The following is a 26392-nucleotide window of genomic DNA, read 5'->3' as shown; positions in this document are numbered from 1 at the left end:
AGAGAGAGGGGGAAAACAGATGGAAGGATGGGGAAAGAGAGAGGGAAAACAGATGGAAGGATGGGGAGAGAGAGGGGGGAAAACAGATGGAAGGATGGGGAGAGAGAGAGGGAAGCTTAGCGGAGATTAAGTAGGAAAGCCTGTGCTGGGCAGACTTCTACGGTCTGTGCCCTGATCAAAGCTAAATAGATTTGGAAGGGCTGGAGTGGAGCTATTTCGGGGATTTGACAACATCAGAAATTTTAGAACAAGGCCAGTGCCAGGCAGACTTCTACGGTCTATGCCCTAAAAATAGCAATGATAAATGAAGATCAGGTATACATATGATTTATCTCTTTATACCATATGTAATGAGTTTCGCTCTCTTTGGGCAGACTGGATGGACCATACAGGTCTTTATCTGCTGTCATCTAATATGTTACTATATGTAATATGTTACTATATTCCTCTGAATCAACTTCAAAGATGGATTTCAGGAGTAGGAACCAGCACAATATATTTTCAAATTTCAGACATAAAACAGCCTAAAAAACTTTTCTTCATTTAGAAAGCAAATCTTGTCACAATAGTCCATCCTATATGTTGTGATAGTTACATCCAGGATAGTTGGGTTAAGGCAGTTTCAGTTTGAAATACAAGTCCCAGAAGGCATTGCAGGCAAGAAGCCAGAGGGTGAGATGAGGAACCCGGACTGGACTCCTAACTGCAATCGGGGAAGACATGGGTGTCAGCTGGCAGGATGTGTAGAGTGGCTGCCACTAGGGGGAGAGAGAGATAAGAAACCCAGTGTGCAGGAGCTCATCATTAGTCTAATGTTTAACTCAGCTGCTATGGGTGTGGGGGAAGCTAATGGAAGGAGAATGATTGATTGTGAGAGCAGAAGCCAGGGATTGATTAGACAGGTGGGAAAGAGTCCCAGAGGAGTTCAGGTCAGGAGGAGAGAAGAAGTGAGAGAGAAGCAGTTGCAAGGGAAATCCCTTGGGTGTGAGAAGTCCCTAAAGTACTGAAACCTCCTGAAGGTAAAAGTTTGCTTTGTGATTTAACTGGGATGATGAACTGAATGAATTGTTTGGCTTGGGAATTGAACTACTGTTTACTGTGCACTGGATAAAGAGCCCAGACTGAAGCGGACTGTGAGCCTGTATTGAATCCTGGTAGGTGCTAGTAGCCTACTGCTTAAAGGGGACTATTTGCCACACACTTTCAGGTGGCTTGCATGTGCTTAAGATTAAAGGTGAATGCTGCTGTTGTAACCGTGTATCAGGTCTACTAGAAACCTGCATGGAATAAAAGCCTTAAAATTGAAGTTGCTGGTGGACATTTGTTTCTTGATTGTACCGGGAGCGCTCTCCCTGGTGACAATGTCAAGGCTTTATTATGTCATTGCTCCAAATACAAACAAACCGACAATGAAAACCATACACCAGCTTCAATTAATCAACAAATATCAGAGGGGCTACAAGCTGCAGGACCTTAATATATTTAAGCCCTCCACCCCCCCCCCCCAGAGCGTGCACTTAACCGTTGTGACCCAAAGAAGCTTGACATCTGATAAACATATGTACAGTACTGATTATACATACAGTATACAGTCTCCGTTAACTGACATTAGGCTTACTTGAAGTAGTCATAGTCCTCTGTACACTATTGTGTCTGTGAGGTCCACAGACTACGTCTGCCAGACGGTAAAAACTGTCATAGCACTGACATCCAGTGGCCTCCAGATAGGCCCGCAGAATGTTCAGACTCTCCAGCGCTCTTGCAAAAGTGACAGGAGGTGGTTGAATTTCATCATCTGTTTCATCATCAGCCGTTGCCTGTGTGTAGGCGCATATCTCGACATCAGTGCTATCGTCAGCTGTTTGTAGATCGTAATCAACAGCTACGTAGTGATGAAACTCCTCTTCAGTAACACCAGTGAGATGTCAATAGCCTGTTCTTCTGACACGTTTGCAACAGCTGCATCTGTTTCGTCCCTCTCCACATCCTTAACAAAGCTTTCCTGCTTGTAGCAGTTCACAATGGTTGCTGTGTAACATGATTCCAGGCTTCTTTCTGCATATGTAGGGAATCCAACAGTGATAGATTACGAGCCAGTTCAACAGCACGTTTATCCTTGCCAGTCTGGTCATCCATAACGCTCATCAGACGACGTAACACAAGAGCCCAATAATGTTGTTTGAAATTGGTTATTATGCCCTGATCCATAGGTTGGATCGGAGAGGTAGTGTTTGGTGGCAGGAAGACCACCTTGACATTAGACAGCCTGACATCATCCCTGTGTGCAGCACAATTATCACAAAGCAACAAAATCTAATGCTTTTGTGCCCGCATTCTATTAACTTCTTTAGCCACTGCTTCCAAATTTCCCCAGTCATCCATAAATTTGCGTTAGCCTCATATGACACAGGAAGTCAATTGTTCCAACTTCTCACTCCCATCCATATTGCAGCAAAAGAAGATCGTCAGTCGGTCCTTCGACGTTTTACTTCCTGTAGTTTCGGCTTGTTTGAATGCAAGTGTTCCATCAGGAATAGCTCGCCAGTAGAGACCGTTTTCATCAGCATTGAAAATGTCACAAGGTGCAAACTCATTCGTGATGGTAGGAAGAACTGAAACAACCCAATTTTCGGCACCAAAGTCATCAGCGTCTTGTTTTTCACCATGCTGTTTCTTGAATTTTATGGTGTTCCTCTCCTTCCATCTTGCCAACCATCCAACAGTGGCTTTGAATTCAGTTATTCCAATACTTTCAACTAGCTGATTAGCTTTCTCCCCGCGGTTTCAGGGGAAGGCAACTGATGAATGTTTCAGCAAGGCAAGATAGTTCTGCCAGGGAGGCAAGAATTTGCTAAGATAAGTGTACAGTTTTCACCTAGTATATACATTTTTAAAAGTGATAAGCGATTTTATAGCACTGAGGTGATTGGGAAGCATAAAAAAATGAGCATATGTTGCTCCTCCCAAAAAACTTGTTAGAGTTACCCGATGAAAGAAGTGCTATGCCACCTTGTAGCAGCATTACTGACTGCAGTAATAGTGGTAAATATCTGAGGGTACTCTACATACATAAAAAATTTCTATTATATTATACTGGTGTGAACTGTTTTAAGCACTCTCTTTGAGTTGGTGGCTACAAGTCCTGGTTTATGTGTATATGTCGTGGGACATGCTCAGGCATTCTTCGGTAAGTTTGGCATTTGTGCACACTTCTCTCATGCTAAAACGTATTTTGTAATATTCTGGGAGTGGGCATGTCTGTATTAAACAGTTAGCGCATCAACGTTACCACATATTAATTGATTAGTGCAGGATTACTACATGAGCTCTTATCACCTATAAAATGGGTGAAAGTAAGTGCTCATGTGGTATTTTTTTTTTTTAATGGCAGCATGCTACATTAGCTCATGGACATTCATACAAAAAGTAGAAAAATTGGCCATTTTACTGCTGTGGTACAAACAGCACACAGGAAAAAACCACATGAGGGCACACTATAGCCACTTTCTACTGCAGCTTTGTAAAAGGACCCCCAAGTTCTTATGAAAACAGCAGCAACTCTTGCACTGTTAGATCAGCCTGAGGAACAATAAACTCTCCATCCAAGAAGCCTGTAACTGACTAGTGCTAAAGGCATCCAAATGAGTCTCCTGTAAAGTTCCCAATCTCCAGACATTATAAGATAACTAGGGCTCTATTTCAATTAAAAAGTTTTAAACACGATTAATTTTTTAATTTCCCACTGGGCAAATCACTTAAATCTCCATTGTTCCAGCTACATAATAAGTACCTATACATAATATGTAAACGGTTTTGATTGTAACCACAGATAAGAAAGTATATCAAAACCCATCTCCCTTCAGGGCTGATAATTCCCTCCCTCCCGCCCCCATGATCCAACATATCTCCCTATCTCTTCCTTTCCTCTTCCCCCAGGTCCATTATCTCTTTCTCCCTCCTATTGTTTAGCACCTCACCCTCCGTCCCCTCCACCCTCTTAAGTAGCAACATAAACTTGGTGGTGAGCAACACAAAGTTCTTTTCGTAGCTGCTGGAACTTACTGCTTTGGCAATAACTGGTGACCCCTCCAGTTCTGCTTGCAGGTCTACAGCTCACCCCACTCCCCTGACTCAAGGTTTGGCATCTGCCTCCTCTCAATTCCCGTCTCCCCCCCCCCCCCCCCCCCCCGTCTTCCTTCGAGGTGGTCTTCTGTTAGTCCCTGGCAGTGGCTGCCTGCAGCCAGGTCTAAAGCCTTCCCTCTGACCCATCCCACCCATGCAAAAACAGGAAGTGATATAAAACAAGGCAGAATGGGCCAGAGGGAAAGCTTTGGAGCAGACCATAAGCAGCATATGTGCACCACTACCGATGCTGTGGACCAACAGAAGACCATTTTTACAGTAGGCCGATGTGTGAGGGGTGATGTTTAATCCTGGTTGGAGGGAAATATACTGGATCATGCTGAGGACAGGTGTCGGGAGTGAAAGAGAGCAGAAGAGACGTTTGGAGGAGACAGGAGATGCCGCAGTACAATTAAATTCTTGAATCAGTTAGTTTTTTTGATTGCGATTAATGATTAATGCATAGTTAACAAACAGTAGCATATGCAATGTACTCATCCATACACATATCACCCCCTTTCACCTCTACCCCTTGAACCCGACCCCTCACATCCATTAAAAAATAAAAAAAAACCTCCTCCCCCCATGTCTGAGACTTCTGATATCCTGCAATCATAAAATTTCCCACCACCACCTCCATCTTATGGCACTGTAATACAAATAGTGAACTCAAAATGCTGAGTGTTGCTCCAATCTGGAGATCCGCCTGTTAGGGTTTCAAAGTTCCTGAGGGTCGAAATTCTCAGTGTCATTCTCAGCCTTTCCCTGTATGACACCAGCCTCCAAACTCAGATGACTGTAGACTGCTCTTTCCCTGTACGACACCAGCAACACCATCACGGGCCATGTTCTAATCTTGTGGTTCAGCTCATGGAGTCTCCCACCCTCCCCTGAGGACCCTACTAGCCAGTTATAGCTCCCCCATCCCCAAAATTAAAGCAATATGCTGAGTATCACAGATCTTTAAACAAAAAAGTAGGAGAGAACCAATAAAAAAAATAAATAAAAAGGAACCTAGGAGTCAAAAATAGAGAAACACAAGGTTTATTATAATAAAACCTAGAACATCAGGTCTATATAAGAAGAATTCCCCAAAACAGTGGAAGCTCAGAAGGACTCAACATGGTGCCATGTTTTGGTGCAACCGCCTGCATCAGGAGTCACAATAATCTGAATAGTAGTTTCTGGTTTTTTTTTTTTTTTGGGGGGGGGGGGGGGTTAATTGAAATGAGGTTTTATTGAACACATACTAAATGAGCACAACACAGGCCAACATGATTAATATACAATAAACAAGGCAACTAAAATATACCAAGAACAATAAGTGGAAAACATCACCAAAGTGTATGAATACCTCACGTCTGTCCCTGTTTTCCAGGTTTTAACCCCACACACACACACACAACACCCCCAAACCAAATTCTAACCACAAGTATCTGTTGATGGGTGTTAAATAATCCACAAAAGAGGAAAGTACCTACAGGGTGAGGCAAAAAAAAAGTAATCTTAGAGGTTTTTTTTTTTTTTTTGCAGTTCTCTCAGCAACCGCTTTGAATTTTAATGAGACATTTTACGTTTGCTGAGGGTCACATGGAGCTGGCAGAGGGAACTGAACCTGGATCCCCAGGAGCTCAATTCACTGCCGACTATCGGGCAGCAGTGGGAGTCAAGCTAACATATATTAATAACATTTACAGATAACTTCTTTAAAAGCATTCATTCTGGATCAGAATGGCAATCATGAGCAAGGTGTCAGCAGATGATCTTGGACAGCCTGTCACAGCAAGGCTGAACTTCCCAAAGCGACTATGTTAAAGCTGGGTGTGGACACTTTGAGCAGTCACAGTTCTGACACATTAATTGTGTTGTTTGAATGACATTATTGTACTATGTTTTGGCTCAAACATTTTTAATGCACAAAAATTGCTAGTTGTGTTAGGGACACTGCAAAGTACCTATAATAGAAATTGTAAACCACATAGTCACCTCACCTCAGGGACCTCAGGAATCACTTGCAGTATATCAAGAGCAGAAAAAGCGAAGATACTTACCTGTAGCAGGTATGCTCAGAGGACAGCAGGCTGATTGTTCTCACTGATGGGTCGGCGTCCACGGCGGCCCTCAGGACAAAAGATTTTCCAGCAAAATCTTAACAAGCTTTGCGACAGCCCGTAGGACGCGGGGCGGACGCACTGCGCATGCACAGCCATCTTCCCACCCGCGCATCCGTTCCCGCCTCAGTTAAATGAAAAGCAAATAAAGAAGAAAAGAACACAACAACTCCAAAGGGGAGGTGGGCGGGTTGAGAACAATCAGCCTGCTGTCCTCGGAGAATACCTTCTACAGGTAAGTATCTTCGCTTTCTCCAAGGACAAGCAGGCTGCTTGTTCTCACTGATGGGGTATCCCTAGCCCCCAGGCTCACTCAAAACAACAAAGGTGGTCAATTGGGCCTCGCAACGGTGAGGACATAACTGAGATTGACCTACGAAGAAACAACTAACTGACAGTGCAGCCTGGAACAGAACAAAAATGAGCCTAGGGGGGGTGGCGTTGGATTCTAGACCCCAAACAGATTCTGTAACACCGACTGCCCAAACCGACTGTCGCGTCGGGAGTCCTGCTGAAGGCAGTAATGAGATGTGAATGTGTGGACTGATGACCATGTCGCAGCCTTGCAAATCTCTTCAACAGTGGCTGACTTCAAGTGAGCCACTGACGCTGCCATGGCTCTAACACTATGAGCCGTGACATGACCCTCAAGAGTCAGCCCAGCCTGGGCGTAAGTGAAGGAAATGCAATCTGCCAGCCAATTTGAAATGGTGCGTTTCCGGACAGCGATTCCCTTCCTGTTGGGATCAAAAGAAACAAACATTTGGGCGGACTGTATGAAGGGGCTTGTCCGCTCCACATAGAAGGCCAATGCTCTCTTGCAGTCCAATGTATGCAACTGACGTTCAGCAGGGCGGGTATGAGGATGGGGAAAAAATGTTGGCAAGACAATTGACTGGTTCAGATGGAACTCAGACACCACCTTCGGCAAAAACTTAGGGTGAGTGCGGAGGACTACTCTGTTGTGATGAAACTTAGTATAAAGGAGCATGGGCTACCAAGGCTTGAAGCTCACTGACTCTACGAGCTGAAGTAACAGCCACCAAGAAAATGACCTTCCAGGTCAAGTACTTCAGATGGCAGGAATTCAGTGGCTCAAAAGGAGGCTTCATCAGCTGGGTGAGAACGACATGAGATTCCATGACACTGGTGGAGGAGGTTTGACAGGGGGTTTTGACAAAAGCAAACCTCTCATGAAGTGAACAACTAAAGGCTGTCCAGAGATAGGCTTACCCTCTACACGTTGATAATAAGCACTAAGATGAACCCTTACTGAGTTGGTTTTAAGACCAGACTCTGATAAGTGTAGAAGGCATTCAAGCAGGGTCTGTGTAGGACAAGAGAGAGATCTAGGACCTTGCTGTCACACCAGACGGCAAAACTCCTCCACTTGAAAGAGTAACACTTCTTTGTGGAATCTTTCCTGGAAGCAAGCAACTCAGGAGACACCCTCAGAAAGACCCAAGGAAGCGAATTCTACGCTCTCAACATCCAGGCCATGAGAGCCAGAGACTGGAGGTTGGGATGCAGAAGCACCCCTTCATTCTGAGGGTTGGAAAACACTCCAATCTCCATGGTTCTGAGGAGGACAACTCCAGAAGAAGAGGGAACCAAATCTGACGCAGCCACAAGGGTGCAATCAGAATCATGGTTCCATGGTCTTGCTGGAGCTTCAGCAAAGTCTTCCCCACCAGAGGTATGGGAGGATAAGCATACAGCAGGCCTGTCCCCCAATGCAGAAGAAAGGCATCTGACGCCAGTCTGTCATGGGCCTGAAGTCTGGAACAGAATTGAGGGACCTTGTGATTGAGCTGAGTGGCGAAAAGATCGACCAAGGGGGTGCCCCACTCCTGGAAGATCTTGCGTACCACGCCCGAGTTGAGCGACCACTAATGAGGTTGCATAATCCTGCTCAATCTGTTGGCCAGACTGTTGTTTACGCCTGCCAGATACGTGGCTTGGAAAAACATGCCGTGACGGCGAGCCCAAAGCCACATCTGGACGGCTTCCCGAAACAGGGGGTGAGATCTGGTGCCCCCCTGCTTGTTGACGTAGTACATGGCAACCTGATTGTCTGTCTGAATTTGAATAATCTGATTTGACAGCCGATCTCTGAAAGCCTTCAGAGCGTTCCAGATCACTCGCAACTCCAGGAGATTGATCTGAAGACCTGATTCCTGGATGGACCACGCTCCCTGAGTGTGAAGCCCATCTACATGAGCTCCCAACCCCAGGAGAAATGCATCCATGGTCAGCACTTTTTTTTTTGAGGCTGAGGAATTTGGAAGGGGCGTCCCAAGGTCAAATTGGATCGAATTGTCCATCACCGAAGGGAATTGTGAAAATTGGTGGACAGCTGGATGGCATCCCCTAGATCCCCAGCAGCTTGATACCACTAGGAAGCTAGGGTCCATTGAGCTGATCTCATGTAAAGGTGTGCCATGGGAGTCACATGAACTGTGGAGGCCATATGGCCCAGAAGTCTCAACATCTGCCAAGCTGTGATCTGCTGAGACGCTCTGGCCATGGAAACTAGAGACAGAAGGTTGTCTGCTCTCTCCTCGGGAAGATAGGCCCGAGCTGTCTGGGAGTCCAGCAGAGCTCCTATGAATTCCAGTTGTTGAACTGGAAGAAGACAGGACTTTGGGTAATTGATAACAAACCCCAGTAGCTCCAGGAGTTGAATAGTCATGTACATGGACTGTAGAGCTCCTGCCTCCGAGGTGTTCTTCACCAGCCAATCGTCGAGATAAGGGAACACGTGCACTCCCAGTCTGCTTAGTGAAGCTGCCACGACCGCCAAGCATTCTGTAAACACCCTAGGCGCAGATGCGAGACCAAAGGGTAGCACACAATACTGAAAGTGCTGTGTTCCCAGGCGGAATCGAAGATACTGCCTGTGAGCTGGCAGAATCGGGATGTGTTTATAAGCATCCTTTAAGTCCAGAGAGCATAGCCAGTCGTTTTCCTGAATCATGGGAAGAAGGGTGCCCAGGGAAACCATCCTGAACTTTTCTCGGACCAGATATTTGTTCAGGGCCCTTAGGTCTAGGATGGCACGGGCTCGACCGCACTGGCGCTGAGAAGGACGGAGAGTTCCTCTGCAAGTACCTGCTTGTGCTGGGAGCTGAAGGACTGAGCTCCTGGTGGACAATTTGGAGGCCTGGAGATCAAATTGAAGGAGTACCCTAACCAGACTATTTAAAAAACCCACCAGTCAGAGGTTATAAGAGGCCACCTTTGGTGAAAAAATTTTAACCTCCCTCCAACCGGTAGATCGTCCGGCACAGGTACGTTTATGGCAGCTATGCTCAGCTGGAGCCAGTCAACAGCCCGTCCCTTGCTTTTGCTGGGGAGCTGCAGGGGCCTGTCTGGGCGCACGCTGTAGACGCAAATGAGCGTGCTGGGGCTGAGCCTGAGAAGGCTGTCAGGAAGGTGGACTGTACCTATGCTTATTGTAAGCATAGGGAGCAGTCCTCCTTCCCCATAAAAACCATCTACCTGTTGAGGTAGATGCTGAAGGCGCCCGTGGGAGAGTTTGTCGAGGGCGGATTCCCACTGGTGGAGCTGCTCTACCACCTGCTTGACCTTCTCAGCAAAAATATTATCCCCCCCGGCAAGGAACATCCGCAAGCCGCTGCTGGGTCCGATTGTCCAGGTCAGAGGCACGCAGCCATGAGAGTCTGCGCATCACTACACCTTGAGCAGCAGATCTGGATGCAAGTCCACCAGTTGCTTGACATTGTTCCACATGTGAATGCTCGTGTAGAGCTGGTAGGACTGAATTTTGGATACGAGCATAGAGGACTGGTAGGGCTTCCTCTCAAAATAGTCTGAAGTCCTTGCCTCTTGCCCTGGGGGCGCCAAGGCGAAATCTCTAGTACTTCTGGCTCTCTTGAGAGCGGAATCCACAATCACAGAGTCATGAGGTAACTGGGACCTCATCAACTCAGGTTCTCCATGGATCCGATACTGGGACTCCGCTTTCTTGGGGATGGTGGGATTAAATAAGGGTTTCATCCAGTTCCTCAGCAATGTCTCCTTAAGAACATTATGCAGAGGAGCAGTGGATGACTCCTTAGGTGGCGAAGGATAGTTCAGGACCTCAAGCATCTCAGTCCTGGGCTCATCCTCAGTTACCACAGGGAAGGGAATGGCCACAGACATTTCCCGGACAAAGGAGGAGAAGGACAGACTCTCCGGCGGGGAACACTTCCTCTCAGGTGAAGGAGTAGGATCCGAAGGAAGACCACAAGACTCCTCGGAAGAGAAATATATGGGATCTTCCTCCTCATTCCAGGAGGCATCCTCCTCGGTATCGGACAAGAGTTCACGCACTACAGTCTGAAACCGGACCCATCTCGATACCGAGGAACGATGTCCTCGATGGAGATGTCGAGAGGTCGACTCCCATGCCGGCGGAGATGAAGCTCCCTCCAACGACGTCGATGGGGAGTCGACCTGGGTGGCAGCCGAGGCCGATGCCGCAAGCGGTACCAGCGTCGGAGACCTCACCACAGGCACAGAGCCAGCCGCCACTTCCATCGACGGTACCGAGGGCGCAAGCACCCCCGGTACCGGAACAGACTGATGCAGCAGCCCTTCCAGAAGGCCAGGAAGAATGGCTCGAATGCTCTCCTCCAGAGTCGCTGTCGAGGAAGGCTATGGGGCCGGTACCGGAGTCAACGTCAGAATCTACGAAGGTCTGGGAGGCGGTACCGGGCTATCTGAAGATCGAAGCACCGACATCTCCTGTATGGGGGGTGAGCACTCCTCCTGGCGTCGGCGCTTTCTGGGTGCCGAATCCCTCGACGCCCCAAAGCTCCCGGTACCGATGCTTCTTTGCCTTCGCTCGCACGTCACCGGAACCCCTCGGTACCGACGAGGATGTGGAATCCACACGCCTCCTTGGGGTCGGGTCCGACAGTGGTCAGTCCCGGTGGGCCTGCACAGCAGGAGCCTTCGAGACAGGTGGAGATCCACTCGATGGCTCACTACTTCCAGCTACAGGTGAAGTTCATTACCTGTGCTCCCGATGTCGATGCCATCCCCGGTGCAGATATCAACGACGCTGAACTCGGGACCGATGTCGACGCCGAGGAATCAGTCGGAGCTCTGAAAACACGGTCCCGAAGAGCTCTTCTCGACACCTGTGTCCGCTTTTTCTGGCTAAGACACAACTTACAAGCGTCTGGGCGATGTTCAGGCCAAGGCACTGGATGCACCAGGAGTGCGGGTCAGTGCCTGAGATAGACCGCTGGCACCGAGCACACATCTTGAAGCCGCTGGAAGGCTTCGATGACATCAGCGGAAAAATCGCGGCAGCGAAGGCAAATGGCTCGATCGTGCCTACTGAGGGCACAAAAAAGGAGAACCGCGGACGGGCGGCCCAAAAAAGGCCGCGACGGAAACGAAAGGAAAAAGGGCAAAAACTAAGGAAAAAAGGTTTTTTTTTTTTTTTTTTTTAAACTGGAAAAAGAAAACAAAGGCAACATAAAACAAGAAAAAAAGCAGCAAAAAGCTCGCAAATGGCGCCTAAGTTTTTCCTGAGGACCTACAGAAGAGAGACCGCAAGCAGCCACTCTCCACCGTGGAAAAGAAAAAACTGAGGAGGGACCAGACACAAGCAGGCGGGAAGATGGCCGCGCATGCGCAGTGCGTCCGCCCCGCATCCTACGGATTGTCGCAAAGCTTGTTAAGATTTTGTTGGAAAATCTTCCATCCTGAGGGCCGCCATGGACGCCGACCCATCAATGAGAACAAGCACTTGTCCTCGGAGAAAAAAAATACTGACTATTCAAAGTCAAAATTATTGTTTACAAAAGTTTACGTCACTGTGACATCATTAACAGTAAGCTGGTACCCCCTTTTTCCAAATAATGGTACTTTTACAGTGCAAACATTTTTGAATGCGTGAAAATCCAGCAGAACCCGTTCTCAAAATCTGGCCTTGGAGAAGCCTCTCAGAGTTCTCCAAAAGAGAGAAGACTCCTGTTGTAGCTCACTGAGATCATCCTCAGCAGTGGAGATCCACTGCTCCACACTTTCCAGCTAACCAACCACCTCTTAGAGCTCCAATCTAAAGTCCCAAACACCATTTAGGTCTGACGTAGCTTATTGTTTATGGCAAATCTGAATTTCTGCCATCAAGGAGACCAACGTCACTCACTTAGCTCCCCAGTTCTCCTCCATAGTCCCTACTGTCTCTGAACTCAATTCCCTTGCCTCGCTATGCATTTGTTTCAAAACAAAAAAACAAATCCACAAATGTGAAGCAACCAAAACTCTAAAGAAAATTCCACCTGGCCAAAGAAGATGTATTGGGACATTTTTTATATTAAAATGTGGAAACTGGAGCATATCGGTTAGATAACGAGGTTATAGGTATTCAGCCCAAAGTTAACAAGCTATATTAATGAAAAGAGTCCACAATCTGGACTGTCCACCATGATCGCTTGAGTGAATTCAGTTTTGCTTGAAAGAGTGGCAACACTTTTCCATGAGCTTTGAGTGACGGTTCCTGAGAACGAACCAATCGAAACAGGGTCTCTGCTGAACAGGAGAAAATTTGCAGTACCCAGATAAGCGGTTGTCACATTATAAGCGTTTCTGGTTGCCTTCCTTATATATTATCATCATCATCATGTCACGTTTAAAAATCTTTTTGAGGATTTTATATGAGGGAATCATATGCGTACACTATTATTTGTCATTACTTGATGATTGATGTTTATTTTGGACCCTAATGTGGGTGCACTATTTTGTGGTTTTCAAGGACATATATGTTGTTTTGAAGTGCACATGAATAAATGCCAAAATTGCAGGCTAATTAATTTCCCTGGAGTGGAGTAGCCCAGTGGCTAGAGCACCAGTCTTGACATGCAGAGGTGGCCAGTTCAAATCTCACTGCTGCTCCTTGTGATCTTGGGCAAGTCACTTAACCCTCCATTGTCTCAGGTACAAAGTTAGATTGTGAGCCCTCCAGGGACAGGAACATACCCAGTGTACCTGAATGTAACTCACCTTGAGCTACACTGAAAAGGTGTGAGCGAAATCCAAATAAAAAAAGAAATGAATACAGATCGTTGACTTGGGGCCAAATACCTAGAGCCTCATTCTGATATGCCCCAGTTTCCACACTTAATATAAAAAAAAATCCCCTTACATTTTCCTTGGTCAAGTGAAATTTTCTTTAGAGTGCTATGTACTTGGCATTGACCAGACATCATCTTGCTGTGCTACACATTTGGCCATTGTTTGTTGCTACAAGGGGCTTAGTTTTACAGTCACCACAAGGTCTAGAGAAAAGAAGTCCCTAGAAGCCCCCCAGACAGCTCCCTACTAGCCAAGTCCTTGGAGCTCTATGATTGAATGCCTAAGTTACTCAGTCAGAAAGGCTGAAAACTGGTCTTAATTAGGCCAATGGCCTCCCATGGACCCCCATAACCCTAATTCCAGCAGAAGGGGAGGCCCCCCACCCACCACTAGGGGAAAATCTACTCACCTCAGACTGTGTACACAACACAACCTGGGAACAAAATGGCAGTCATTCCTGCTGAAATTAATTCAGTCATGGCAGAAATGGAGACTTCTCTATGTGTCCCTGCCTCCGGGAAAGAGTCCTGGGAGCTCCCTGTAGCTTCCCCATGTAACACAATACAAACCACATTGCAAATGGTGCAAAAGGAACTGGCCACCATGTTTGTAAATCAGAACCATAGGCTCTGCGGTGCTATAACAGAAGCTCCACATAGCACTTCACCTGCACAGCTGTAGATGCTCAGCTCTCCCCTGGCCACCATATGTTCGACAAACGCTGCCATATGGTTTATGCCTTGTTCTCTGTTTTTATGTCACAAAAATATGGCCATTAATGTAACTTCTGTAATTTTGCAGAAATGAAGGAAATATGAATAGCTGTGAACAAGATGGTGAAGTGGGAGTTGGGGAAAGGATTCAACTCTCCCAAAGCAGTATTGAAATTCTAACAGCAAAATACTGTGATCTATCTTGTGACCTCACTGATAGCCCTGCTTTCTTTAAATACAGGTGCAAATATGTTTTGTTTTGTTTTTTTATTGGGGGGGGAGGGAAAGAGAAACCAAAAAAAGAGCCATGTGTTTTATTCGATGTGTTCTCTAAATAAAGATTTCTTTAGAGGCAACATACTCTCCCAAATCAACTAATCTACACAATTACTAAGTGGCCAACAATAAATGTTTAACAGTATTCTTCCATCACCTGCTACAGAAAGACCTAGAAATACTTCACAATTTTCATACACAAAAGATGGTGCAATCCTCATTACCTACTAAACTTGGCTTCATTTTATATCTGTTTAGAAAATGCATCTAAAATCAAGCCATGAATCATATCTATCTCCTTGGAAACTAAGAACTGAATTTCAATATTTGCATATTTTTCTCTCTTATACAGTGATACCAAATATGAAATCTGGTTTAAAAATTGTTCACAGCACATCGAGAAATATAAATAAAAATATGCAGATTGTGCAACTTTTTTTTTAAGAGATGAAATTCATTTTCATACTAATGTGCATGTTTAACAAAACTTTACCATAGGGTCATATTTTCATTATGGTTCACTAAAGACAGTACCTGTAAAATAGGTCTAAGCGGGTATATAAATAATGAAATTAAATGAAAATGAAAGACTCCGAGATGCAGCAAAAGCTACTATTCCTACTTAAAACAGAGGAGAAAGGCTATAAAAGGGAAAATTAGGTTCTTACCTTGGTAATTTTCTTTCCTTTAGTCATAGCAGATGAATCCATTACGAATGGGTTGTGTCCATCAACCAGCAGGGGGAGATAGAGAGCACTGAAAAACCATAGTGCCTCATGGCCAGCTAGCTCCATCTGCCTATTCAGTATTTGAAGCTTCTAAAGCAGTGTTACACCGCAAAGTAGAATAACATGAACTTTCCTCACAGTGGATGAACGCCCCAGAACAGGAGCAATAACACAAAGGAGGGACGAACTCAACCTCCTATAAAAGAACAGAAATCCTAAAGACTGTTTTCCAACTTCTCCCTATGAGGGAACCTATCTACAGGAAAAACTGAACATACAATAACATCAATCACACAAAGAATCACTGAGGGAGGGCTCATGGATTCATCTGCTATGACTAAAGGAAAGAAAATTTTTCCCTTCCTTGTCATCAAGCAGATGAATCCATTACGAATGGGATGTATCAAAGCAATCCCTAGATAGGGTGGGTACAAGCCACACCACGCGCCAGCACTTGTGCTCCAAAATGTGCGTCTCTCCTGGCAGCCACATCCAGCCTGTAATGTCGGGCAAATGAGAGCTTAGAAGCCCATGTCGCTGCATTGCATATCTCTTAAAGAGAGAGTGCTCCAGTTTCAGCCCAAGAAGAGGAAATCGCTCTTGTGGAAAGTGCCTTAAAGGCTTCAGGTGGAGGCCGGCCCGACAGCAGATAGGCTGAAAAAATAGCTTCCTTGAGCCAACGGGCTTTAGTGGCTTTAGACGCTGGAGACACTCTGCGCGGACCTGAGAACAGGACAAAAAGATGATCAGAGGTCCGAAAAGCATTTGACATGCGCAGATACTGCAACAGAGCCCTTCGCACATCTAGGAGGTGCAACTGCCCAAAGGCTTCCGGAAACTCCTCTCTGGAGAAGGAAGGCAGGAAAATAGGCTGGTTTAGGTGAAACGCTGAAACCACCTTAGGCATGAAGGAAGGCACAGTACGTACCATAACTCCGGACTCTGAGAATTGCAGAAAAGGGTCTCGACAGGAGCTCAGACACCCGTCTCGCTAATGTAATGGCCACCAAAAAGACCATCTTTAGGGTCACATCCTTCTCTGAAGCTCGCCTTAGCGGCTCTAAGGGCAAACACTGAAGGGCCTTTAAAACTAACCCCAGGTTCCAGGCCGGACACAGAGTCTGCACGGGAGGATGGAGCCGAAGCACCCCTCTAAGAAACCGTGCCACATCCGGATAAGCAGCCAGGGAGAGGCCAGCGACCTTCCCTCGAAAACATGCTAAGGCTGCCACTTGAACATACAGGGAATTATAGGCAAGGCCTTTTAGTAAACCATCCTGCAAAAAGTCAAGTATCGGCGAGACAGAAGCCCGCATAGGTGTAATCGTTTTAGCAGCACACCAAGCCTCAAACTGGCGCCAAATCCTGGCATAAGCCACGAAAGTAGAACGCTTGCGGGCTTGTAGGAGAGTGGAAATGACTTTACTGGAATAACCCTTGTCTCTCAATTGCGCCATCTCAATAGCCATGCCGTAAGACCAAAGCGGCAGGCGTCCTCCATGTTCACTGGTCCCTGTGACAACAGATTCGGTACCAGAGGCAAAGGAAGGGGAGCCTCTACCAGCATCCGCCGGAGATCCGCATACCACGGCCTCCTGGGCCAATCCGGGGCAATGAGAACCACCTCTCCTTGATGTAGCCGAATCTGCAGGAGTACCTGCCCTAGCAAGGGCCACGGAGGGAACACATACAGGAGGCCCTGGGGCCAGGGTTGAGCCAAGGCATCCAACCCCGCTGAGTGAGGATCTCTCCGTCTGCTGTAAAAGCACGGGACTTTGGCATTTGCGCTTGAGGCCATAAGATCCGCTACAGGCGTCCCCCACTTGGCACATCTGAAGAAACACTTAGTCTGCCAGTTCCCACTCCGCTGGGTCAATTTGATGCCTGCTTAGATAATCGGCTTGCACGTTGCTCTGACCTGCAATGTGAGCTGCTGACAGAAACTGCAGATGTAGCTCGGCCCAGTGGCAAATCTGCGTGGCCTGCGCAGCCAGTGCTCTGCACTGAGTGCCGCCTTGTCGATATATGTAGGCCACCGCTGTCGTGTTGTCCTACAGAACTCTGACAGCCAGTCCTTCCAGGGTCAAGTGAAAAGCCAGAAGAGCCTGGAAATCACTTTCAACTCCAAGCGACTGATGGACCACTACGACTCGACGGGTGTCCAGAGACCCTGGGCATGCTTTCCCCGGTAATGTGCACCCCAGCCCTTCAGGCTGGCATCTGTCACCACCAGGCACCAATCGGGGAGAGCTAGCGGCATTCCTCGCCGCAGCATGAAGTCTGAGAGCCACCACTCCATACTGAGTCAGGCCGCAGGGAGCCACGCGAGTCTGCACTGAAAATCCTGAGAAATTGGACACCATCGAAGCAGAGGTCTCAGGTGCGCTCTCGCCCAGGGCACCACTTCCAAGGTGGCCGTCATTGACCCTAACAGCTGGACAATGTCCCAAGCGCGGGGGCGAGGCATCCTCAGGAGCAGACGGACCTGGTTCTGAAGCTTGCACCACCTTTGCTCGGGAAGAAAAACAAACCCCGAAGCTGTGTCGAACCGGACCCCCAAATATTCTAGAGATTGAGAGGGGGTCAGGTGACTTTTGGCCCTATTGACGACCCAGCCCAGAGATTGAAGTACTGAGACCACTCTGGCAGTTACTTGATGACTCTCCTCCGTTGAGTCTGCTCGAATAAGCCAGTCGTCTAGGTACGGGTGAACCCGAATACCCTCTCGCCTGAGAAAAGCAGCTACTACCACCATTACCTTCGAAAAGGTTCGGGGAGCTGTGAAGAGGCCAAAAGGCAAGGCCCGAAACTGGAAATGTTTTCCCATTACCACAAACCGCAGAAACCTTTGGTGCGGGGGCCAAATAGGAATGTGCAAGTAAGCTTCTTTCAGGTCCAGAGACGTGAGAAACTCTCCTGGCTGTACCGCCACAATGATGGAGCGCAGGGTTTCCATGTGAAAATGCCGCACTCTTAAGGACTTGTTTAGCTCTTTTAAGTCCAGGATCGGGCGAAAAGACCTGCCTTTTCGCGGCACCACAAAGTAAATGGAGTAGCGGCCTAGACCTTGTTCAGCGGGAGGCACCGGGGACACCGCCCCTGGGTGAATCAAGCCTTGAAAGGACTCCTCTACCGCGCCCGTCTGACGGCAGAACTGCATCGGGACTCTACAAACACGTCTCTCACCGGGGCATTGAATTCTATTCTGTAGCCATCTCTGATCAGGTCCAAAACCCACTGATCTGAGGAAATCTTGGCCCACTCCTCGAGAAAGAGGGAAAGCCATCCTCCTATTGCAGGAATCGAGGAGTGGGCCGGCGCACCATCATTGAGAGGGTCGCCCTTGAACTCCAGGCCTTGAGCCGGTCATTGCGGAACGTTTATCCGAACGAAAGGAGTTCCTCTGCTGAAATCAGGCACGAGAAGTGAACCCAGCAGAACGCCCCGGGCGGTACCTTCTAGCTTCACGGAAGCGAGGTCTGTAAGAGGAAGGAACCGCCTGACCCTTGGAGGAAGGCCTCGGCCTCCTCGGGTAAGCGCTGGGGTTTAGGATCCCCCAGGCCTTTAACAATTTTCTCCAACTCCTCACCAAAAAGAAGGCCTTGGAAGGGCAACTTCACCAACTTTTGCTTAGAGGCCATGTCAGCCGCCCAATGCCGAAGCCATAGACGGCGAGCCGCCATTTCCACAGCCATCTGTTTAGCCAAAGCTCTGACCAGATCATAAAGGGCATCAGCCAAGAAAGACAAGGCCAACTCCATCCGCGGTGCCACCTCAGAAAGGAGCTTCGCTTCGTCCCCGGGCTGTTCCACTGCCTGTTGCAACCAAGCGAGGTAGGCTCGGGCAGCATAATAGCTGCATGCAGACTCCCGTAAGGATAGGCCTGAAATTTCAAAGGACCGTTTCAGAGCTGATTCCAGGCGTCAGTCCTGCATGTCCTTCAGGGCGACTCCTCCTTCAACTGGGAGGGTAGTCCTCTTTGTCACAGCTGTGACTAGGGCATCCACTTTAGGCACTGCTATGCACGCCAAATGCTCCTCACTTAGAGGGTATAATTGCTCCATTGCCCTGGCGACCTTCAAAGGCCCCTCGGGGTCAGCCCATTGAGCCGAAATAAGCTCTTGGATGGAGTCATGCAAAGGAAAGGCTCGAGCAGGCTTCTTAATATTTGCCATCCTCGGATTACCAGAGGAGGCCTCGCCACTCTCAGGATCTTCAATAGAGAGGGCCTGCAGGGCAACAGAAATAAGCGCTGGCAGCTCGAGGTGGAAAATCCTCACCGCGGAAGGATCATCTGGATCCGGTTGCAATCCTGCACCTTCATCTGGCTCTTCAGACCACGAGGGCCTGCCAGACCCCTCAGAATCCTCACATCCCGACCACGGGGGGGGGAGAAGGGGGGTGCACCACTCTCGGAAGGGGAATTAACCCTTCTGCGCTTGTCTTGCGGCCAGCCGTCAGGGGAAAATGCGCCTAACGGCAATCCGAGTCCTGGCTCCACTGGAGGGGGAACAGTTAGCAGGACAGGATGAGACCCCTGCGGGAGAGCTCTTTTTAACATGAATGCTTTATGCAGCAGCAACACAAACTCAGGGGAAAAGGGCTCACCCTGGCCTCCCGGTTCCAGTCCGAGGATAGAAGCTCCCCTGTTAGCCTCCACACGAGGCTCCCCTCCAGTTTCAAACCCCTCCGCTTCTGCAGAGATCGCGCCATGTGGTGCTTCAAAAATGGCGCCCACTGCCAGCTCCACTGAGCGGGAAGAAACCTCTCTCGCCATGCTCATGCCGGCCCTGACGTCTGAAGAGCACAATTTACAGAGCCTGCTGCGGATCTGCGCTTGCCACAACGGGAACAGCGCTTTACAACCTTCGCAGCCATTGCCGAAAACAGCGGAAAATTCAAAATGGAGGATTCGCGCCAAAAACATCCCGATCTCGGGCCCTCCCCGGAGGAGCCAGAAAACGCTCTTACCTCACCAGACCAAGTCCTCAGAGCTCCGGTCATGCTGCACAATCAGAAGAAAACCTCTTTTCTGGAATCGCATCGCAACTTTTTTTTTTTTTTTTGGGTTAACGCTGTGAGGAAAGTAGAGGCAACAGCAATAGAGGCAATTTCTCCAACTCCGGAGGTTCAGTAGTGTGGGAAAGGCAGGGAAAGGCCGAACCAATGTGCCTGCATCCACCAAGGAGAGTGTGGGAAGACAGGGCAAACCTATACGCCTGCATCCACATAGGGGGAAGAGTTAACCTATGTGCCTTTAAAGTGAAGCTGCAATAGCCACAACACCCCTGCTACAACTGACAAAAGCACAGGAGCCACCCCAGGCAGATTTTTTGAAGGAGCTGAATAAGCTGCAACCACCCTGCTGGGGAGATAGAGAATACTGAAGAGGCAGATAGAGCTAGCTGGCCAAGAGGCACTATGGTTTTTCAGTGCTCTCTACGTATCTACCCCTGCTGGTTGATGGACACAACCCATTCATAATGGATTCATCTGCTTGATGACAAGGAAAGGTACAATGTAATGTCACAGTATTTTACATGAGCATTTCCTTACTTCCATTCCTACTCCTATGCTCAAGGATTTTTCCTCTAATATTTTTTCAAGTTACATTTTAAAATACCCCTGGTATTAAAAACTAGGTATACTAAATCTTATTTCTGTTCCTGTTAGCTTTACTCAGCAGCATCAATCATAAAACCCCTTTTTTTTTTTATATCGGAGACATTTAACAGACAACTTTATTCTGAAGCTACGTTAAAACTCAAAAATGTAGTCTACATTCAGAGCTGGAAACATCCTGGAAGTCACATTTCTACAGCATCTAAAATTTAGCATCTGGAAGAGGGGGTAAATTCTATAAGGAGCTGCTTAGTTGTAGGCAGCAGGAAGCCACAAAATGATGGTACTTTAGTCATCTAACCACCGCAAAAAAGGTGTAAAATTTTAAACAAATGTTCTCTAGACCTTATGATTCTTTTAATTGAAACAGCCAAAAAGAGGGCAGAGAACATTAAGAAAGAGATAAAGGTAGATCTTGATATTCTTGAAAAAGAAGACGATAATTTTAATACTATTATTTTAGACGTTAATACCCGAAGTAAGAATTTGAGACAAGAGATTAAAAAGGGTAAGATGGAAAAACTTAAACGAGATATAAATGATTACAAAAGGGGCCCGATTTATCCATGGGCCTTAGCAAAAATCAAATATCACCATCAGACACACCATAGATCACAATCACACATGATATCACATGTTAAAGACACTTCTGTTAGAAGTCATAGAAATAAGGATAATATTAATTCTGATAATAGTAATCAAATTTTAGTTCAAGCGGAAGTACATCAGACTCATTCTAATAGTCCTTCCACCAATCGAGAACGTGGTAGGAAAAGAATAAGAAGTATGTCGGATGATGAAATTTTTACCTCTCCTCTTTACAGCCCCAAACCACGTAATGTAGTCACGTCCAATTTTTTAGAACATCTCTGGCAACAGAACAACCCACGTCCACAAAGACTGGATTCTGCCAGGAATGTAGATCGATTTCAACAAGGATATCAATTTCGGGGAAGAGGACGCGGAAGAGGAAGAAACAGAGGAAGAGGAGAGAGGCAGAATTACCGACCCTGGTAGATGAAATACCTATATTTAATTTATCAAACTATGTTCTTAAAGATACAGAAATTGCAGTTTTACAAAAAGGTCTTTCATTCTCTCCCACTTCCACTTATGACGAATTTCAGACGCGTATAGATCTTTTTAAGTTTCAGAGGAAATTACAGATTAAAAAATTTTTTTCATCCACTGAATCTACTCAAACTGATCCATCAGTCGTGAAAAAGAATTCCAAATGGGTTCCTCCTGGACTTTGTGACCCTGCTATTAAAACATTTTATGATGTTGTTCTTAGGGACATCTCAACATTAGAAAAGAGCACTAAAAGACGCCCTTTTTATAATCTCACAAAAGATGAGAATCAAGCATTGCGTTCCCTATCATTGAATACAAATATTGTTATAAAACCAGCTGATAAGGGTGGAGGCATTGTTATTTTAGATCGAACATCTTATATACAAGAAGTAATGAGACAATTAGGTGATACTACCTTTTATGTGCCTCTTGGTGATGACCCTACAGATACTCTAAAAAATGAAATAATTGCAATTGTTGATTATGCACACAACATGGGCTTTTTAACACTAAAAGAAAAACAATTTTTGATTACTGAACACCCTGTTGTTCCAACAATTTATATCCTACCTAAGATACACAAATCTATGACTGATCCACCAGGTAGGCCTATCATTTCAGCAAATAGTTCGGTTTTGGAACCCCTTTCTATATTCACGGATTATTTTCTTAGACCATACATTCCCAAAATTAAATCATATGTACGTGACTCATCCCACTTCATTAATATGTTGGAAGAATATAGTGGTGACTTAGAAAATTTACTATTAGTCACCCTTGATGTTGAATCACTGTACACTAACATACCTCAGTTGGAAGCACTAATTGTTATTGAAGAAACCTTACGTGACAGGCAAACAGACATACGGATTCCTAACAGGCTTATTCTAGCCTTGGCTACACTGGCTTTAACAAAAAATTATTTTTACTTTAATGGCAATTTTTACTTACAAATCAAAGGCACAGCTATGGGGGCGTCCATGGCCCCCGACATAGCCAATCTTTACATGGCCAAATTTGAAGATTTATTCCTATTAGATCACCCATATAAACAGCATGTTAAAATGTACAAGAGATACATAGATGATATTTTTATACTATGGAAGGGTGACAGTGGTTTACTGCAGCAATTTTATGAATGGATCAATACATGTGATCCTAATTTGAAATTCAAAATGCAGTTTGACACAGACAGCATTCCTTTTCTAGACATCAAAATTAAAAAGGACACACATAGGCTAACCACTTCGTTATACAGAAAACCTACTGATAAAAACTGCTATCTACATTATTCAAGCTATCACAATAGAGCACTAAAAGATAATCTACCATTTTGCCAATTTTTAAGATTGAAGAGAATATGTGCTGATGTAGATGACTACTATAAACATTCTAGAGATCTAAAGAATAGATTTAGACAACGAGGTTATCCGAGCAGATGTATTACAGAAGGGTTTAAAAAGGCTGGTATGAGAACTAGAGAAGAACTGTTAAATACTGGTGTCAAATCTCACTCCACTCCAAATTTAGTCTGTGCTCTTAGATTTTCGTCCTTTAGCCATTCTTTTAAGAAAATCATTTTAAGACACTGGCATATCGTTCAGATACATCCATGTTTTAAAGAGATTGTTCCAATTTTCGCTCTCTCAAGAAATCCTAATTTAAGAAATCATTTAGTTCCATCCTTTCTTCCAATGATTAGAGATAACGTGACTCAAAAATTTGGTGGACACAGACCGTGTAATTCTTGCACAGTGTGTGCCCACTCTCTTCAGTTAGATTCATTTATACACCCCACCACAGGTAAAAAATATGAGCTGAGATTTGATAGCGACTGTAATTCTGAGAATGTTATTTATGTAATTTTATGTCCTTGCAATCTGATTTATATTGGCAAGACTAAAAGGAAAATAAAAACTCGCATTATTGAACACCGTAGCTGCATCAGAAGGCAGATCAAATCAGCTCCATTAGTTGAACACTGGATTGATGCTGAACACAGCACTGATGATTTAAAATTTTTTGTGTTACGACTCATTAAACCAAATCCTCGTGGGGGAAATATTGATCAGGCATTGCTAAGAGCAGAACAACGTGCAATATACCAAGCCGAATGTGTAGCCCCAAAAGGTCTCAATAAAGAAATTGAATATTTACATTTTCTCTGAGAAATTTCTCTGCTATTCCATTTTAAAAATGTTTTTAGTCTTGAGACGGTATATATATATACACATCTTTACATTTGTAGTATTATCCATATCTTTACGGAACGACCAGTATCGATTTTCTATTATTTTTATTGACATCATTTTTACTAGCATCATTTTATAGTAGCAATTTCGTTCTATGTGTATCCAAATATCTTTTAAAACATTTTTATATTAGGATGGACTAGTTATTTTTGTTTATGCGTATCTAAATACTTATATGGAGTATAAACCTTTTTCTTTAAAAATAATTATTTCCTATTAAATTATTTTATCCTATAATGTAATCATATTATAGTTTTAGGTATTAAAATATTTTTCAAAATATACTTTTAATTTTGAGTGAGATGGCAATCCTAGCATCACCTCATTATCATTATTTTTATTTTTATTTCACTTTTTTCATTTTTATTTTTCATTTATTTTTTCTTCACATGTCCTTAATAGCTTTTATATTTACTTTTCCAATTGAGAAAGACATTTAATGTAATATAATACGTTTTAGTCTATTTATCAATCTGAACGTTTTTTATGTCTTTCAACGACTCTTTCACTATATACCAGTCATTTATTTAAAACTCTTTTGTAAGATTTCATATAAACAGTCAGCTCACGGGTGTTATCTTCTGCCGGTCATTAGCTTCGATATTTATATATTACTTTTATTTAATTTATCAAATGAAGTACCGGTTGATTAAACATTAGATCAAATATTGGGCTGTTATATCATTTTAATAATTTTTTAATTATTTGATTTATCGCTACCTCTGAAACATATATATTTTTGGTGAGTGTTTTGAAGTCGGATTAATTTTTTCCAATTGGTTGTCTTAATTTCTATGACCTGTGAGCATTTTACTCAATGTCTTTTTATATAATTGGTTGATATAATTAGGACATAGCATTTTTATTCATTTTTATTAATTTTATCCAAGTCATATTAACTTCAGTCAATTGGTCCTTTTAAATTATTGTGCGATGTTTTTATTACTCAGTAATCTGATCTATTTCACTCACCAGCTGATATAACCGTCACCGGTATTCTACTAGTTAGTATATATGTCAATCTTCATTTTGTAATTTGATGTATCCTATCAATGGATTCCACGATTCACCACAGCGCTATTTAGATCGATTGTATTTTGGCGCTTTTTTTCGACACTATCTCATATTGAATTTGTCAGTACGAGGCAACCATTCCTAATTCATTCAAGGTAAGGTAGTTTTCCTTTTTTTGATTTGTCTTAGCTTATCACGAATGCCTGATATGGCATTATTGATACATTTTTAGTTTGTTTTTATTTAGCTATTTATCTCTGTTAGTACCTTCGGCGTTTTCTGTTAGGGAGATATATATAATTATATTTATTCACATTTTACATATTAGTATTGGGTATATCCCAGCGTCATTGTTTTTAAAAAAATTTTTACCAAACTGTTATGACTGCCTGACACATTATTAGCAATATATATATTTTTCCAATTCTTTTTGATTTATTTGACTAATATTTGCGCCACCACCCTCTCTTTGTTAGGATCTTAGGCGCTTTTATCGTTAAGGAGGTGTGCACATATATATATATATATACATACATCCATATATTTATTCATACCCTACACGCCAGTATATTTTGGAACATAAGATATACTATCACTTATATTTGAATGCAGTCTTTTTCCCTAGCGTTCTTTTTCCCTAGCGTTTTTTGTGGTATGTGTATGTATATTCCCTTCCCCCCCCCTTCCCCTTCTGACGGCTGGCTTCTGCTTCATTTACCAGCTGATATAACCGTCACTGGCATTCTACTAGTTAGTATATAAGTCAATCTTTATTTTGAAATTTGATGTATCCTATGAATTGATTCCACGTTTCACCACAGCGGTATTGAGATCGATTGTATTTTGACGCCATTTTTTATATTATTTCATATTGAATTTGTCGGTACGAGACAACACTTTCTGATCTTATTTAGCTTATCACGATTGCCCGATATGGTTTTATAGATATATTTCTAGTTAGTTTTCATTCAGTCATTTATTTCTGTCAGTCCCTACGTCGTTTTTACTCAGAGATATATATATTTATATTTATTTATATTTCACACGGCGCCATTGTTTTTAATGACACAGTATTAGCAATATATACATGTTCCCCCTTTTTTCTAGCATCTTTTATGGTATGTATACTCCCTTTCCTTTCCCTATCTGACGGCCGGTTTTTGTTTTGTTTCGTTCTGTTGTTTTTTCTGATGGCTAGGCTCTTGATAAATTTTGTAATGCCTAAAATCAATTATCTATTTTTATTTTTACTTATATGTATTTCTATATAGATACTTGGATACACAAAAATTTTCTAAAAATTTTCTAAAAAATTTTCTAAAACATTCTCTATCATTTGATTTCTATCTTACGATTTTGTATAGATGTAAGATTCACCACTTATT

The 26392-nt window shown here is 44.5% G+C and overlaps 1 protein-coding gene and 1 long non-coding RNA gene across 2 annotated transcripts in view; one reads left to right on the top strand and one right to left on the bottom strand.

Annotated features, from left to right (window-relative positions):
• The window catches only part of SIPA1L1 (signal induced proliferation associated 1 like 1), a 637152-nt gene that overhangs the window by 591605 nt on the left and 19155 nt on the right, over positions 1-26392 (bottom strand).
• Positions 837-9405, top strand: LOC115478155. Its single transcript, XR_003943451.1, has 3 exons — positions 837-923; positions 957-961; positions 9395-9405. It is a non-coding gene; the product is annotated as an uncharacterized LOC115478155 (long non-coding RNA).

The sequence above is a fragment of the Microcaecilia unicolor genome, chromosome 9, assembly GCF_901765095.1.
Source record: "Microcaecilia unicolor chromosome 9, aMicUni1.1, whole genome shotgun sequence".
Taxonomy (NCBI): Eukaryota; Metazoa; Chordata; class Amphibia; order Gymnophiona; family Siphonopidae; genus Microcaecilia; species Microcaecilia unicolor.
This window is presented reverse-complemented; position numbering and strand designations above follow the sequence as displayed.